At 27.5% G+C, this 19,233-nt stretch overlaps 1 long non-coding RNA gene across 2 annotated transcripts; it reads right to left on the bottom strand.

Annotated features, from left to right (window-relative positions):
- Positions 1 to 5,038: 5,038 nt before the first annotated feature.
- LOC128983088 (uncharacterized) lies at positions 5,039 to 18,827 on the bottom strand. 2 transcript variants are annotated; one of them, XR_008489793.1, is made up of 7 exons: positions 18,585 to 18,827; positions 17,715 to 17,946; positions 16,589 to 16,716; positions 15,488 to 15,595; positions 11,406 to 11,524; positions 9,203 to 9,339; positions 5,039 to 5,213 (listed from the first exon to the last, which is right to left on the bottom strand). It is a non-coding gene; the product is annotated as an uncharacterized LOC128983088 (long non-coding RNA). The 2 variants fall into 2 exon arrangements; XR_008489794.1 differs by lacking the exons at positions 15,488 to 15,595; positions 16,589 to 16,716; positions 17,715 to 17,946; positions 18,585 to 18,827 and adding an exon at positions 15,363 to 15,473.
- Between the last annotated feature and the right edge of the window lie 406 nt (positions 18,828 to 19,233).

Below are 19,233 nucleotides of genomic sequence, written 5' to 3'. Positions count from 1 at the left end.
TATAAAACATAAATTTACCATCATTGATTGAATTAAAAACAAACCAACTACAATAGTTTACTATTTTGCCAATTAAATAATATCAGAATTTTAATTTTACTATTTTTAAAATATTCTCTATACCCAATTACTATACAAACACACATTAGATATTTCAAATTATTTGTTTTAAGTTTTAAAAAATTGTTTGGAGATGGATTGTTAAATTCCACTTCAAATAAATGTGACTCTTCATGTGTATTTCTAAATTTTTGTTTGATTATGTTATAAGATAATTTAGCATTTATTATATATTAGTAACTCGTAAATAAACATGTGACTAGTGGATGTTTGTAAAAAGCCTCCAAAGAATCGTCAATCTCTCTACCATCTTGGAGGTCACTCATTTTTTTAAGACAGAGGGTCTCAATCCAATATATTTTAAATTTATAAAAATTTAAATTCTCTCATAAAATTCCATGAAATATGTTGATTTGAATTTAGTGATTGTTACTATAAGTAATATTTGATTTAATGTTAACATTTTTGCCCCTTAATACGAACAACCTTTTTATATTTTTAACTTACTTGGCTTGTAAAATATGGTTGAGATAAACTTATTATTTTACTATCGAAACATTTTAGGTAAGTTTTCATTGTTTTAATTAAAAAAATGTTAAGTAAAAAAAATTAAAAATTTACAACACAAATCCTAAAAAAATAAAGATTTATTGTTTTCATATTGTTAAAATTTGAGTATAATCCTAATCATTCCTGGTTAAAAATCTAAGAACCACTGAAGGGAAAGAGGTTCCCACAGCCTTGGTCACATAGGCAAGGACTGTGGTATGGATAAAACCCTTCTGCAGAACAGTCTTGAAAAAGATAGTTCACGAAAAGAATAGTTGAGATCACCCTTTATCAGTTTATCAATCATGAGGTAAAATTATAATAACACGATCTTTTAAAAACCCTAATAGATTATGTAGAGTATTTAAATAAAAAATTGAATTAGTTTAAACTTTATAGTGGTAGCTGGGGTTGAGATACAACCAGTGGTGAGAGTGTCCTAGTGCAACCTAACCCTGGCTATAAGTCACATACTCTATATAAGACTGTTCCACGCACTTAAAATAAATTCTTTTGCAGTTTTTATAATCATGACCATTTATGTTTAAAACATATATTATTTGAAACAAATAAAGGTCAAGCTTAACTCATTCATATCAAGAATTATAATATTAAAATTTTAGAGGTTACGAATCTAGATGTTTGTTTTTTTTTACATAGGTAACTATGAGTATGGGTAATCAAATGGGAATCTTATAGAAATATGATTTATTTTTCTATCAATTGCATGTAATTGTAAAACTTTAAAGTATGATTTATCAAAATTAGTAAGTAAATAACTGTCATACAGCCAAAACTAAATATTTTGACCAAACTCTAACAAAACCTCTAAAATTTCTGGTTTTTGGCCTGCAATAGATCTCATGAGGTTAAACCTTTGGTTTTGAAAATGTACACTCTTTCAGTTTAACCAGTTTAACTTAAATATGTGGTTTACAATTGAGAAAAATCATCAATCCACTTAAAGGCCTAACATTCATACCTGAAAAAAGCTAAAATTGCAGTATTACATAAGAAATGTTTTGTAGTAAAAGTTTTTAATAGTTCAGAAGTGGTGATCAAGGGATATTTTTCTATACTTTAAATAATTTAAGAACAGATAAAATACCATTTCAATCTTTAAAGGTCTTATATTTATCTTTTAATAATAGTTTATAGAAATTTTTCATGCTCCAAAGGTTCATATTTAGCCAAATGCTTTTAAATAGCATACTATAAAATTAATGGTTATAAGGCACAAATACTTACATTTCCTGATTATTGACACTATATGAGACTGTTCCATGCACTTACAATTTCAAAATTATTGGTATTTATACAAAAATTAACACTTTAAATAAAAAAAATTTTGTCTAATTTTACTATTATTTATTATTCTATTCATTAAATTCTTTTGAAATTTTTATATTTCATGACTATTTATATTTAAAAACTTGTACTAAACAAAAAATTTGGTTAAGCTTTAAGGTCAGTAAATATACAACTTAATATATACAACTAAAACAAAATATCTTGATCAAGCCCTAGAAAACCTCTAAAATTTTAGGTTTTTGGCCTGTAATAGAATTTAAGAAGTAAAACCTTTGATTTTTTATACGTTTACTCCTTCAATTTCACCTGTCTAACATAAATATGTGGTTTATAATTGAGGATAATCTTCAATTTACTTCAAGGCTTGGCATTTAGACCTGAAATGTAGCTAAAATCACAGTCCAGCATAAGAAATATTTTATAAAAGTTCTAAATAGTTCATGTGTTGTGTTCAGATTATATTTTTTTATACTTTAAATCATTTAAGTGCAGATTATTTACCATTTCAATCTTTAAAGGTCATATTTATCTCTAAATAAGAGTTTATAGAAATATTTTTAGTCCTCGAAGACCAAACACTTTCAAATATCACACTATGAACCTTGTGGTTATAAGTCAAAAATATTATATTTCCTGATTATTGACACTACATGAGACTGTTCCATGTACTTTTCATTTCAAAATAATTAGTATTTATTAAAAAAATTTACCCTTTAAACTAAATTGTTAGACCGAACATTTTTTCTGAAATTAAGTCTTTTATTCTTCAAGTACTTTTAAAATTTAAATATTTCATGACCATTGATGTTTTCAACTAATGTAGTAAAATTAATTAAGATATTTTTCCTTGTGATTAAATTGAGTTAACTATCATCAATGTTACAACACTTACCTAATCTTGGCCCTTTACTCACTCTTGTCCAACATATCCCTTACCTGGTAAAATACTTAACTTTGGGATTTATCTAGTAATATGCTAGGTTTATAAAACTTGTGGATTAGATAATACATTTATATGGGCACTATAGAGAGAAGGGACAGGAACATCTAACAGATCACATGAGTAGTTTAGCAACTGATGAAGAGTGTTCTTACTGAATTAACAACTCACTAAACTACTTATGACTTATGTTGATTTAGATAAAGAAAGGTTTCAGATTGAAAGAGATGTGGGAAGTTAAAATTGAGTCACTCTTAGATTGCACTAAAGAAACTTGTGTATCAGGTCCAATATGTCAACTTTTTATCCAAGCCAAACCAATGGGATGACCTATTGTTAGCTATTATACACTCATCATTCACTCATATTTGGGTTAAAATACATGCCTAGGTGGTGTCCCCATCTTAATAATTAATTGATTGATTGATTGGTATTTGTTATCAGTAATAAGAAGTATTGAATTTAAAATTTTCAACATTAAGTGGTTCAATCAATAATCTTCTTTTAGAATAAAAAATAAGCTTCAGATGGTCCATATAGTTGGCATCAAAAGGTCAATAGTAAAATTTACTTGTAAACTTCCACGTGTTCCACAATATATTTGATATTGTTGGTTGTTTGAATTATTTAACAATTAATAAGTGTATAATAATTTATTTAAGTGTAATATTGTGAAGGTGTTATATTATTTTCTTTGGTCTTTATTGTATGATTGTTTTACCAATTGACTTTCAGAGTAGGTAAATTTTTCAAGATAAAAACAATTTAATACTTTATAAATAAAAATAAGGCATTTAATTCTTATTTACCTCTAGGTAATCCTTAGATATTTATAATTTCCTAAATATTTCACATCTTGTATTCACCTTTGGATAAGGCTAGTTATTTATTTTTTCATTCAACCTTATTTATCATTACCATATTCTTTTCTACTGATACACTGCATTATTTTACTGAACCTCTCTAACTTATTTTTGTAAGACCCATTTTTAAATTTAAATTATTATACTAAAATTATTGAATTACTTTTCAAAATGTATTTTATCTTAGAACTTTATTTCTCCTAATAATATATTTAAGTTTTTAATTTGTTTTTATGTAATCGATTGTTCATCTTTTTTTTAATCTCCAATGTAACTCTCCAACATAACAACTAAATTTAAATCACATATATAGTAAATGTTATATCAATATATTTTTCTTTACATTAAACCTTCAAATCTATCAGTTGGGTTATCATTTACCTTTATGTTTGGGCTCTATATCTAACAGAACACCTAAGAGGATTCACTTCTACTCTACAAGGGATTAACATCATAACCCTTACAACATTTACAAAGGATTATACACTTCATACCCTCACATGCCTCAAATTAAGACCAGAATTAGCAAAAGAGTGATAGTAGGTCCTCAAGGTGGTAAGGTCCTATAGTAGGTAAGGTCAATAGTAATCTACCTAGACTTCTTTGGTCATAGAAGTATCAATCTTACTAATATTACCAGTCCTGTGTCATCCTAGTGTTGTTAGTATGTTTGGATGTCTTTAAAGAGCCCATATTATCTTTTTAGCTGATAACAGGTGAGCTCGGGATAAACAATATCAAAATAGGATTTTTTATAACTGTGTGAAATTATTAGTTTTAACAATTGAAAAGAAAACACTTAAATAAGTTATAACTCATAAAGGCTTAGAACATTTTAGAATTTTCAGATTCCTAGGAGTTTATAATCCTCACTTATTTTTACTGTGTATTGTTAATCGTTGATATTTGTGAAATAATTCTAAAATCTTTAGTGATATTGATAATATTAAAATTTATATTTAGTGCCTTATCATCCTTATTTAAATATCCAGCAAAAATAAAAATAAATATGCTCAAATTTTAAGACGATTGATAATTTATTGTATCTCTGTTATTAAATCAATAGTTCTTCTTTCCACAAAATAGAAGAAAATTTATAATATGAACTAAATATCTAAATTTAAAAAATAACTAAGAAGAAGAATTAAAATTTTTAAAGTAAAAATTACAACAACTAAAACTCAATATCTGAATAAGAAAATAATCATATCCAAAGAATATTTAAGAATTTAGTCACATGTTTACAAAGTATTATTTTGAGTGGCAATAGATTATTAAATTTGAAGGAATAATTGGTTGAAAAACATACAATAAATGTTATTATAAGTGTTTAATTGTACAACTTCATTTTGTAACCTTAGTCATATATTCTATGGTCCTTTCTTGTTTCTTGTTTACTTATTTGGGTTCATGCTCACTTTTCCTTCTCTGATAAAGACATGTAGAATGTCAGTTCCACCTATAAAAGTGTTGAAATCAAACCAATGGAACTGAAAACATAAAAGAAAATCATTAATATTATATACTTAGGAATCTAGAATACATAGTTATACTGGTACACTAAAATACTGGGTACTTTCCTGTTAAAGGGAACATTCATTATTATCGATGATTTTTTTCTCGATATATCGATATTTTTACCGATCCATTACATATTAACAACTGATTTTGTTTAGGCTAAAATAGTCTATTATATGGATTAAGAAATGAAACTGTTCTAAGCTAACCTAACATAACCAACCAAAATTTGCTGTACTATTTAAAAATTCCTTTTGATAACAGAAAAGGCAAGTTAAACATGGAATGTTACACAGCAAGTTTGGTTAGTTATGTTAGTTTATTTTTTTAGAACAGTTTCATTTCATTATTGTTTGTTGATACTGAACAATATATATCGTAGTTGTCAGCTGATATGTTTCAATTTGTTAATATCGATATATCGAGAAAAAAATCATCGATAATAATGAATGTTCCCTTTAACAGGAAAGTACCAAATACGGTAAATATTTTGTTGAAATGTTTCTAGCAAAGATTTTCTGCTAATTGTTTCTGGGAAACTTTTGACTTGTACAACACTCTGTTTATTAACAATGAAAATGAATATTACTACTTAGAACATGAAGAAATTTATATTAAATTTTGATGAGGAGAATATTTTATCATGTAGGCAAGTTTTAGTTACACAATAGTCTTGAACATGGGTTTTCTATTAATATATGAATTAACAATGGGGTGAATTTGTAAATAAAAGTGATAATGTTTGTCATAAAGGGGGAGTTAAAAAAAAATATAAATATATATATATACAGTATGTGGTCAATTAGACTTGGGTATAATTTAAAACTTGTATTAACAAGATTGGAAAATAAAACATTTTAAATAGTTAATCTAACTGATTTTCTCAATCTAAATTAAATTGTTTATGTGAAGATTATAATATGATGTTAGTAGAATAAAAGTAGCAGGTTAATAAAAATTTCAAGTGTTAAGATAAATTATGCTAACAGTCAAAAAAGGAAAAAATGAATGGAATATAAGTTAGTCAGTTCTAGGGGGAAAATATTAATGTCTACATGACAGAACAAAAGTACATATTTAGTATCACCTTAACTCCACAAACATTATGCTTTTCAAATTGCCCAACCTAGATTAAAAAACATTTAAAAAATCTTAAGGACGCTGTCAGATTAAATGCTAGGGACTTTTAATTTGTATAAATTTATTTTTCAAACACAATTTAATGACTCTCAGATTTTGGAGATTATCATACCATTGTATGAAAAAATAACTGAAAGCAAAAATACTGTATTGATGAGGTGTAGGCCCTATATTAAATTGATTCAACATTTTTTACCACTTGGGTTAAGAGAAAATCATAAAACAAACTTTAGAACCTGTCCTCAAAAGATGAGAAACCCTGAATTTTATAGTATAAGGTAAATGCAAATCTTTTTAAATCTTAATATTTAGAAAGAGATCTTATAGGGCTAGTAAATAAATTACCCTAAACCAAGAAACTAGAGTTGAGCTAGTTTTTGTAAGCAACCCTAAGTCATTTATATGTCTTCTTATGTCACTAACAAGACTACAAGATTAAACCACTCATCCTATACTCATCTCCATTTATACATGGCTTTAAATAATTACTTTGTATGGTTGCCATTCCAATAAAAAGTATCAATACCCCCGCTGCAGCAAACCTGCAGACATAGCAAATTTCCATTTGCCTGATTGGATTTAAACTAAAATGTCTCCTTAAAATATCACATTTATTCCCTATTCAAACAGAATTAGTTTAATGAGTACCTACTTAGGTTTGCTGCAACAGGGAGGGTAATTTTTTTATGGAAAATGTTAAAAGGTACTGTGGTTTAGTAAGAAATTAATGTATTTTCCAAATTTGATCAAAATATTTTCATAAACAAGCAAACTACAACAGTTGACTTATTCTCCATAAGAATAACATGGGAATTTTAAAATTACAATTTTTTGAATTTTCTCCGTAACAATTAGCGCATAATAACGCTTCAATATACTAAATTATTTGTTTTTTTAAGCTCTACAAAATGGTTTAGAAAGAAATTGTGAAATTTGGTGTTTTTAGGGTCAAAAATGGGAAAAACCTATTTTTACCCCATAAAACCCCCCATAAACCCCCGTTCCCATAGTCCGATCATGCTGGTTCGCGAACTCGTTCAAGTTTATCCCGCCTTACACCTTCAAACCAAATTTTATCAAAATCGGACAAAAATTACTCAAGTTATCGTGCGGATGGACATATATATATATATATATATATATATATATATATATATATAGATATATAAAAATTTGAACGAATGGTGTTTTTGGCCTCTGGGGACATCAAAATGAAAAAGTAAATCGGTCCCGGGCCTAGGTCTTACCATGAGACCTACGGTAATAGCTACTTCCCTATAGGGAAATTCGCTAAAAAGTATAAAGTATTTAATGAATTGAGTCAATATTGTGGATACATGGTCCAAATACTGTAACTTAGTAAACATAATAAGTGAATTAATGCTTAGAGAATTATATAAATAACACGAACCAGTCTGACTCTTTTGTAAAATGGCAGCTAATAATAATATATTATTAAAGACAATAGTGTTGTTTAAATCAAGGTAAACAAGTATTATTATAATTTAAAATTTATCATTGGTAAATATTTAGCTAGCAATACTGTTTTAGGAGTAAAATTATTTAAAAAGGTAAAATTTTACTTTTCCTAAGACAAGATTAGTCTTTTTTCCCATTTGAAATTGATTACTAAGTAAAATCTATTTTAAATGTTTCTGTAATAGCAGCTAATGTAAACTGTAAAATCAAAATTGGATAGTAAAAACTGATATAGAATTTTCCTTAAGTATTTAAAGTACTCATTACCTTCAATAATAAAAGAATATTCATATTTTAATTAGATTATTTACTTTCTCTCACAAAATCAGACTCAGTAAAAACTGTAGACAGTAAAGCTTGTATTACTTCTTTCCACGATTACTAGAAAAATATTTTTCTAGTAATCGTGCTTCTCACTATATTTCTCACCATTGAGGTTCTTTAGAATCCCCTATGTTTTGCATTTAGGATCTTAAAGTAAATGATAAAGTTTTGCTTTTAGGTTAAGGTTTTATGATGTATGTTGCTAGACCCAGGTGGTGCAAAGAAACTAGCAGTTTTGTATTCAAGGACATTTTCTGGCAGTAAATAGTATTACCTGTCTATGAAAAAGAAGAATTATCTAAGGTGTTTGTAATTTTTAAATGTAGAAAAATGCTTGAGATATGAGCATTTACTTATATTAAAGAAAATATTTTAAAGTTGGTTAAACTTGAACATTTGATTTGAAATATAGTATTTTAACATTTAAAATCGATTCAGATAAAAGTCAAGATAGTGTGATAGCTGATTCTTTATCAAGAACTAAAAAAAAAAACAAATCATGACACTAGAAATATATGTAAATAATGTAAATATTATCCCTGGTATAGATGCAAATATGTTCAAACTGACTATAAACAAAATGCAAAATGAAGACTTAAAAATCACTCAGGGAAATTAAGAACTTAAATACTTTAACAAAATACTGTAGTGGATTTCCTTGAAATTAAATGGTACCAGAAGGAGAATTCAGGACAATCAAGTATTGTATTTAGCTTAAAAGAACGTAACTGCAAAATTCCTTCTGAATATGGTTTATAAGTATATTCATGACTCATATATATATAAGAGGTATTTTTGGAGTTTATAAAACTGTGAGTGTCTATTATGCCTATTGATTTCTAAAGCTGCTAATTGTCAATTTTATTCTAAAAGATAACTATCATTAAGTCTACAATGAACCTTTAGTTGCATCCTATACTTATAGGCCCTTGTTCAGAACAAAATATTTTAGTACTTGTTTATTAATACTAGTAAATAAGAACAGTAAGTATACTTACTCACTCAATTGTTTACTTACTGTTATTTTTATGACAAATGAAAACCTCCAGAACCATCATCTGTCTTATACCAGCTCTGAGTCTGCACCAATTCTTAGATATTTTGTAACATCATCAACCCATCATATCCTTGGTACTCCAAACAGTCTCTTGTCCTCTGAAGTAAGAACAATATACATTTTAAAAGCAATCCCCATTACATTTAACAAACAGATCATTATTTGTCTCATTTGAATGTTAAAGTTGTAAATAATTATATACTTGAAAATACCAATGTATTCCCAAATACTTCCAAAAATAAATCATTAAATAATTTTCGAAACATTTGTAGCAATTCTCATTTCTATATTGATTGCATTACATAAATTTGAATATTTGCCACTGTTTGTAAAGTATAAATAGAACACTAATATAGCATAATTTTTTCATAGTTTATTGACTTTTACACTTTGGAGGGTTACAACGATTGTATGAAACAATGATTACACAACTACATTACACAAGCTAAACATAGCCAGTCCAACACATATTAGGTATAATAATTAGGGTTACAAGTAATAAATATATTTAAAAACTTTTTATTTAGAATAATTGTAAAATATAAACTTTACATGATAAAATATCACCATCGCCACAACCACTCAAGAACCTCTGTTCATTTTCTAAGGATTGATCCAAAGGCTTTAAATTTATGTCTGAAATAAAGATAGAAGGCTTTTGTGGTTTCTAGAGACAGTATGTGGTTGAGTGTTAAATGGGTGTTCTACCACCCCCTATAAATTTGTATTTTTTATTATTTATCTTTAGCATGGTGTTTAAGTACATCTTATGATCTATTTAACCAAAAAGGTTTTTTCAATGTTTCCACAGTCCATACACAGCCTATTACAGTCTTCAAAAGACTTGTAAGTGTAATCATAATTTTCTTGATAATGATTTAAAATTTCCTACCTCAGTGTTGATGGAAAGCTTACACTTTCTTTTACATGAAATAAGTAAAGTTTTATATATTAGGTATCTAATAGCAAACATAAGGTTTCAGGGCTAAACATTACTAACTCCAACATTAATTTATTGGGAATTTTTATTCATTTAAAACAAGTTTTACAATATTTACAAAGTCATAAGATGTTGAGATGATGTTAAAACGTGATTGAAAGAATATTTCACGATTTAGCATGATTTCTTTTGCTTTGTTCAAAATATTAATTCCATTTGGGACGGGGAATCGTATTAAACAAGGCACAAACCCATCACTCTTAGCCTTTTTTAGAGATCTTCTAAAACGTCTTTTTTCTGTTCGAATACACTTATATTCATTCTCACTTCCTCCAGTTTCTCTAATCAAAATGCAGACAATATGTTGAAGATTGCCATCACGAGGGAACACGGTTACCTTAGGTGCTTGTTTCGTTAAAATTTCATTCAATGATTCATTTTTTTTACACAATAAATCATTTGTTTTTTTTAGGTCTGAATTTATTTGAGCAAATTGACGGTTGGATTCATAAGTCTGATTAAGTAACTGTAATAATTTATTATTTTCAGTTACAAGTTTATATTCTCTAAACTTACGTATGGAGGGCACCATTTTTTCAAATACCCAGTCCTGGAAAGTCTTGGCAATAGGGAGTTTCGATTTCAAAATCAAGGAATACAAACCTGGTTCATTAATATATATTGTATGTGGTTGAGTGTTGAAAGTGGGTGGTGTTTTGCCATCCCTTATAAATTTATATTGTGTTTTATATTTATCTTTAACATGGTCTTTAAGTGCATCTCGTGATCTAGAATAACCTAGGATTGTAGCAATTTCCTTACCTTTAAACCAAGGATTATTATTAGAGTCAAATAATACAGATACATTTTTATCATTGAACACATAAGAAGTAAGACGAGACATTATTTTAAAGAATATGTTATGTCAGAGTATGTCTGAACAGCAAAGGATCAAGACAGAGAATGAGAGATGCAACCCTAACAGTATTTATAACAGACATTTTGTAAATCCTCCCAAATATACTTTGATCACTTGTTTTTACAAAAGTTAAAAAAGAATAGAGTTTTATAATTTTTAAATCAACCTATTTATATACTGTGTCTTGGCATTTTTTTTACGATATAAAAAATATATGTATCTTTAGCCATAAATGAGGGTAGTAATGGTAACTGATAGTTATGTTTCAAACTGCATCTGATGTTCTACAGCATTTATTAGCATACCTTTTATTATAGTTGTTTCATATGCTGGTTATCACAACTTTTTAACACCAAATTTGTTATCAACCGCTATATTCTCCAGTCCAGTGATGTAGCTAGTTGTATATTCAGTCTTTTATATTCTGTAATCAAAACAGGATACAAAATAGCAAAATGCTCCTAATAGTAAATATAATTTTAGCATATGGTAAAAAACTAAATATGAGTTACCTGATGCTCTCTGCTAGCATCCTATCAATAATTTTTTTAATGGTTCCTTCATTTTTACAACAACTATAATGTTCTTTTGAGGTTTATTTATAACAATTTACATGTAAAATGTATATAATTTGTTTAAATGTATAAACAATTTATCATTTAACAATTCAAATATAAAAACTTAGACTAAATTTAGACTATCTTTTAAAATATTTATAATATTATATGTTTAATAAGACATTTTGAATTAAAAATTATCACATCATTTTAATAAAATAACATTGAAATTGATTGGATTGGAAATTTTTAATTTGAATCTAATTGTAAGTGAGAAAGGTTATGAAAATGGCTTGTAATGCCTAAATTCCAGTGAAAAATATACAAAAAACATATTAGCAATGTATTACAGAAAATATCAATTATAAAATGTAATGGTAACTTCTATATTAAATATTAAATTTAGACAATTTAATAATATGAGTACTCTAGCTTGGAAACAAACACAGGAATAGTTTATATGTTATATTTTATTAAAAATTTAAATGAGGGTTCACTAACTCTGTACTAAATTCTAAAATTGTATCTTAGTTGTAAGGGTGTAAAATGCAGGATATTAAATCCATAACCACTAGTTCTGTATTACAATGATAGTATAAGTCGCTGGTTGCGACCTTAGTTATTAGGAGCCATGGATAAATACAGCTTTAGTTAAACAAACTTAAATTTGAAATTATTTATGAAAATATCTAGACTTATCAAACCTTTCTATATATGTCTACAATTGTCTCACAATATTAGTCATTTGTCAAAAATTCTTAAGTGAATTTTTTTTGTTGAAAATAAAGAATGTAAAACATTCTTTTGAAAAATATATTTATGTCTGAATATCATAATGAAAGTAAGAGAAATAATAAAAAGAGAAATTAAGTCATAAAGAAAGTAAGAGAAACAACTAAGAAGAATAGAAAATATTACCATGTCTGAATTTATGTAAAATGGTAACATCTTTTGAAAAATCCTTGAGTTTTTAAAGTAAGAATTAAGATTCTCTGTTAAAATATCAAAGTTAAATAAAGAGTTGACCAACTTAAAAGAATACTAAGGAATATACTATAAACAAATGCTTTAGTTAAATAATTTAAGTAAAAAAATGAATGTACAACAATATTTCAGAGAATATTATTGTGTTAAGATATATGTAAGCTAATGTTTATTCACCATATTACAGAACACTGTTGATTAGGTTGATATATTCTTATATTAATTAAAAGGACTAAGATAAGGGAAGCATTTTTAATTACAAGATATTATTTATTTTTATTAAAGGAATGTTATAAATTGAATATGATATTTTCACTTTATAGTAAAAAGTAATACAAAATCACCATTTAAATCTGAACTCTAAATTTATAGTTATTGTTTTAAATAGTAAAAACAAATATAAATATATAATACTATACATTTAGATTTAATAATATTAATTTTGTTAAATAAGGATTCAATCTTAACATAAATGTTCTGAAAGAAAAATATTTAAGAGATGTCCCTAATGTGTATTCACCAGATGATGACATAACACTGGTGAAGTATCAATAAGAGCTAAGGTTGGGTTTATAGCTACAAAGGTTAATACATTTTAACATTCATTAAGAGGATTGAGGGAACGATCAGAATTTTGACAATAATTTACAAAATTACATTTTTAATAATCAAAGGAATTGTACGAAGTAGAAATTATTATGATAGATTCTAATATTTATTAAAGGTTTAAGATTTTGAAATTCTACAAAGCAATATTTGCATCAGTCGAAAGAATTCTATATAGTAGAAATTACATTACATAGTTTCAATTATTGTAAAGACGTAATGAGGAACATTAATTTAAATTACAATTCTATGTTTGAAATACTAAAACCAATTAGAGATGTAATTTTATAAATGAGAATTGGAAATTTTTATTTGTTAAATCAAAATAAAAATTGAAAAAGTTATTTAAAAGTACATTTCTAAATGAATAAGAAGAAGAGTCAGCATTTTATACAGTTGCTGGAATTCAGCTAAGGTTTTAAGTTCAAAACTGGGGACATAGAAATCTTTAAGACAAAACCTTTGCAATTTTTTCTAAGTTCAAAAATTTGGAGTTTAAAGTATATCTTTGACCAGCATGAAAAAAAAACAAGTTTCACTGCCACAGTGATATTGAGTAATACTCTTAAATTTGCTTAAGTTTTAAAAAATGCAGGCTTAGCAAATTTTGGAATAGTAGAAGTCACACGAAAATTGACAAGTCTCGTTGAAGAAACATAATGTAAGTTTTGAAGAAAAATCTTGTAAAATCCTTTCCGAGAAAAAAATAGGGACATAACAAACTTTAAGATAAAACTTTTGCAACTTTTCTAGGTTCAAAAATTGAGACTTTAATGTTTAAGTTTCAATGCTAAAATTTTACAAAGTAATATTTGCATCAATCAAATGAATTAATGACCATCGATAAATACAGCTTTGGTTAAAAAACTCAAAACTTAAATTATCTATAGAAAGATCTCAATTTAACAAACCTTTCCATATGGATCTAATTATACAATTGACTCATAACACTACTTATTTAAATGAGTTATTTCCACTATTGTGTCACAATATCAAAGTTAAAGTAAGAGAAAAACAACTAGGAAGAATGGTTAAAAATATTACTATGTATGAATTTATGTAAAGTGGCAATACAATCTTTTTTTAATCTTTGAATGTTTAAAGCAAGAATTAAGATTCTCTGTTAAAATATCATCAAAGTTAAAGAGAAATTTCTCCAACTTAAAAGAATATTCAGCAATAGGCTATTGCTAAATTTTCCCCATTTAACAATATTAATTTTGTTAAATAAGAATTCAATTTTAAAATAAATGTTCTGAAAGAAAAATACTTAAGAGATGTCACTAATGTGCATTCACTAGATTATGATAGAACACTTAGTAAAGCACCAATAAGAGCTAAGTTCAGGTTAATGGCTACAAAGGTTGACTAATTCTAACATTCATTAAGAGTATTGAGAAATAGGTTAAACATTTTATCAATAATTTACAAAATTACATTTTCAATAATCTAAGGAATTGTACGAAGTTGAAATTATTATGATGAATTATAACATTCAGTTAGTTTCAATTATTGTTGAACAGTAGTGAGGAATATTAATTCAAATCACAATTATTCTAAGTTCAAAATATTAAAAACAATTATAGATGTAAATGTAATAAAAATTGACGATTTTAATTTTTTAAATTAAAATTGAATCCAAACAGTTATTTGAAAGTATATATCTAAATGAAAAGTACTTAGAAGTGTCAGTATTTGTTTACAGTAACTGGAATTCAACTAAGCTTTTAAAATCGAAACTTGGTACATTTAAAGTAGTGGAAGTCATGAAAAACAACAAGTATCATTAGAAAATGATGTGAGTTTTAAAGACAAATCTTGTGAAATTATTTCTAAGTTCAAAATTGGGACATAGCAAACATATGTAGTAATATTTAAAGTGTTGATAAAATATTTACCGTACGTTTTAAAGAAAGATATTGTGCAAAATGTTTCTAAGTTTAAAAATAGAGACATAGCAAACTTTAGCACAAAAGTTTTGCAATTTTTTCTAAGTTCAAAAATTGGGACTTAGCCAATTTTAGACCAGCTTGAAAATGTTTAAGTTTCAATGCCACAATTCTATTGAGAAATACTCTAAATTTCAAAGAATAATATATACAGATGTGCAATCACCTAACTATGTGTCATTTCCGCACGACCGATTGATCAGCCACTGCAAAATGCCCAACTTTCATCGGGACTGCCACTGGCGCCGGCGCCCCAGACTAGTCTAGCCTACTCAATGTGTAACAACTTACCAGAGGAGGAGCTAGAAGCAAAGATGGCTGCGCTGCGATGGAAGGGGACTGAATGAAGGAACCGGTTACTTCCCCCACCTTTTATATAATTCCCAGTGGCTGAATTCCCTACAATTCATGAAATAACTTTTAACAATTGCAGTGTATTTGTAAAATTTATTTTAACAATTTCTGGAGAAAATTAAAATATGAAAGTACAAATTTAATTTGACACCTGTCACCTGTCGTCACATCAATCACTGTCAATACGTCTGGCACCACGCGCCTGTTCAGACGTCTGGCACCACACACCTGTCTAGACGTCTGGCACCACGCACCTGTCTAGACGTCTGGCACCACGCACCTGTCTCGGCAATGAATATAACACCTAGACTGGGCTGTCTGCATAATTAATTGCAGTGGTCTCAACACTTGCGCATTCAGGATCACCGAACCTTGGCGGGGATACCCGAAGTCACCTTGGCATGTTGCTAGTGTGATATTTGACTTGAACTCTGACAAGCCCAGTTCATGAATGTTTTGTGTCGCAACTAATAATTAGAAGTGATTTGAAGAGGTTTGCCAGGTGTTAGTAAATAATTGGAAAGAAATTTCAAAGACTTTATTCCTAGCCCTCTTATGTTTCTCCTAACTCCTCTGAAATATTGCAAGACTTTGGTTCTCATAGTTAAAAGTCACAGTTGTAATTCTGTTTTATATTACATCCAATCGTATCGCAAATCAATTATATCTCATATATTTATAAGTAGTTCGCTTAATATTAATATACATGCAAAAATATGCTTCTAACCTTTGCAAATTTATGAAATTTATGATATGGTGTTTATTCTTCCACCAGCTAAAAATTATTACTTTTTCATCAGGAATTTTCTTTGGTTAGCTTCTTAACATGATTTTAGTACATAAATATACAGATTTTAAAGTGGTATATACACATTTAAAAGATTAGTTTATACTTACTTAAGCAAAAAGTGATGCACTAAAAAAATTTAATAATCAAACGATTTTGAATTAGGAAAAAATTTAATAAATTGGTTTGAAATAAAAATTATAGATATAACTCCAAAAAGCAAACAAAATAATAATAAAACAGATAAACACCTTTATTCACTTTCATTTTTTTGCTGTTGCTGCCCTCATCTCACTAAGTTTAGTGCCCATCGCTGACACCAATTTTTTTTCTAAAATAGGATTCCAGCCATTCTTCTCAGCAAGTTTTTTACAGAATTCTGTAACAAATATAAATAAATCATAAAATTGAGTATATTTTTACACTGTTTCGTAATAATAGTATTATTTTTATAAGAACTATTAAATATACTTTCATTGTAGCAAACCTGTAGAGGAAGTGAATTTTTATTGGCCTGATTTAATTTTCACTTTAATATTTCCATAAACATGATGTGTTTCTTCCTAATTTTATACAAATAAAAAGTAATTGATACTTAGATTTGCTGCTACAGGGAGAGTAGTGAAGTGTGTATTTTAATGGTTTAGTATTTATAAATTGCCAAGTTTCATAAAAATATACCTCTATAAATTCCAACAATGTGTCCAAAAAAATAGTGTAGATGTATTTTAAGAATGTTATGGTTGTGGGGTTGAAATATAAAAAATCCTATTTTTACCCTATAAATCCTTTCCACAGTCCCATTATATTGGTTTATAAACTTGTTTAATTATATGTAGGTTTACACGTTTCTAATAAATATCTTTAAAATTTAATAATTTTTACTCTGGTTAACAAGCTAATATGCAGATATATAAATCAAAAAATATTCATACAATTCATATAACATTAAAGGTTTTTAGTTCTGGGAACATCTGAATGCACAAATGAATCCATCCTGGTCTTACAATGAGGCCTAATGGTAGTATGTGATTCTCTATATTAGTAATTTGTTAAAAGAAGGTTTAAAACTTGGACAAATATGGAAATAACATAAATCTGTTTATGTTTTACTAAACTCTGAAACAAACTAATAATTGTTAATGTGGTTAGAAAACTATAACACTTAACAATTCGTATCACCAAAATCCTGTAAAAACATCTTAATAAGTTAGAACCACAGTTTGTAAGTGTAGTATACCAACTAAATGACTAATTACTCCACTCTATTTTTTACAATTAACTTAATCAGATGAACATCATGTGCAAACAAACATCTTTTTAATAGAATAACATTTTTTTTAGAAGTATGACAAATTAAGTTTTTAAAATACATACCAATGATTGCTGAAATGGCATCAGGTAACAGTGCCTGTCTCTTAACGTTGGGTTTGCCAAGTGGGCCTTTGGCAATATTTCCCTTCACAGAGCAGCTTAATAGTGCTTCAGAAGTAAATATTGCTTTAAGGGCTGACCTCGCTGTACTTGTTGGTGTTTTCGAATATTCAATTAGGCAATCTTTAGTTGACTTTAAAATGAAAATTGGGCGGTTTTCTACAAGTCGTACCACCTGTAAAAATATAACTGTGTAAGTTACAGTGTAAATCATTCTACTTTTAAGTGAATATCTACTCAATTGTCAATTAAGATAGAGTGCCACCTAGATGCATATTCTAGCTTATGTATGAGTGTATATAATCTTTAGCCAAGGCCATCTATTAAAAACCCCAAAATCTAATTTTTAATTATTATCAATTATGAATTAATTGCAATTAGGACACCATCTATGTATGTCAACCTAAATATTAGTAATGTTTGAGTGTAGAATGGAGTGAGGTGATCTTTGATTATTTGTCACTTACTAAGATTAGCTGTTTCGTTAGCCAGGATCATCATAAAAAATACAATGATCAGGAAAAGCTAGATCCAGTTTCAAACCAACAAAAAGCTACTAACTTTTCTCAGAATCAAACTAGCAACTTTTTGATTGCCAAGGAAGCATTATTAACCAATCTCAGTAATGATTATAAACATTAACATTGATAGTTAAACCCGTTAGCTAATTTAAATATTATTTATTTTGATTGATGCTTGCAAATATTTTCTGAAATAATTAATCACTATTTATTTTAATATTTATTCAATTTGTTTATTTGTACATTATGTATGAATATCTACTTGTTTTATGGAATGAAAAGTACAACTTACATTGGCTTCTGTACCATCAAAACGTAGCTGAGGGGATGAAGAGGTGGGTATGCCTTCCACTATGGTTTCTTCATTGGTTTGATGACCAAATGGTGCAGGTGTTTGTGGTGAAATATTATATGAGACAGAGGCAGAAGTTGATGGTAGATTTAAAATTGAAGATGGAATGGTGGGTGAAAGGGGAGAGACAATCTGTGGATGATGGGAGAATGTTGATAATCCTGTGACCAGGGACTGTAAACTGTTGAGCATTTTTTTTTATTTCTGTAAATAAAAACAAACATAAATACTTGTATAAGTATATTGAATAAAAACCATAGGTAAACTCATCAAATAAACATTTTCCTTAAGCATTAAACTACACTAGTCTGTGAATTGTTATACAGTATTAATTGACATACTAATCAGTGTGTTGTTACAAAAATAAATGACCACAGAAAAACTTAAGAATGACTTTATAGCTTTATAACATTATAATATTTTTATAGAATCTTTAACGGTTTTGGAGGCTAGTACCCATCGTGGACTAATTTCACACAGCTGCTAAAGAATTATTTACCACCACAAAATAGTTTACAAAATACAAGTGGATTTTTTTATATCTAAGGTGTTATAAAATAAGAAAAATGTTCTTTTTAATGTCATGTTT

The sequence above is a fragment of the Macrosteles quadrilineatus genome, unplaced genomic scaffold (assembly GCF_028750875.1).
Source record: "Macrosteles quadrilineatus isolate MER2022 unplaced genomic scaffold, UCM_ALF_1.0 Scaffold_1__1_contigs__length_201487025, whole genome shotgun sequence".
NCBI lineage: Eukaryota > Metazoa > Arthropoda > Insecta > Hemiptera > Cicadellidae > Macrosteles > Macrosteles quadrilineatus.
Note: the sequence above shows the minus strand (reverse complement) of the source record. Positions and strands in the feature narration are given on the sequence as shown.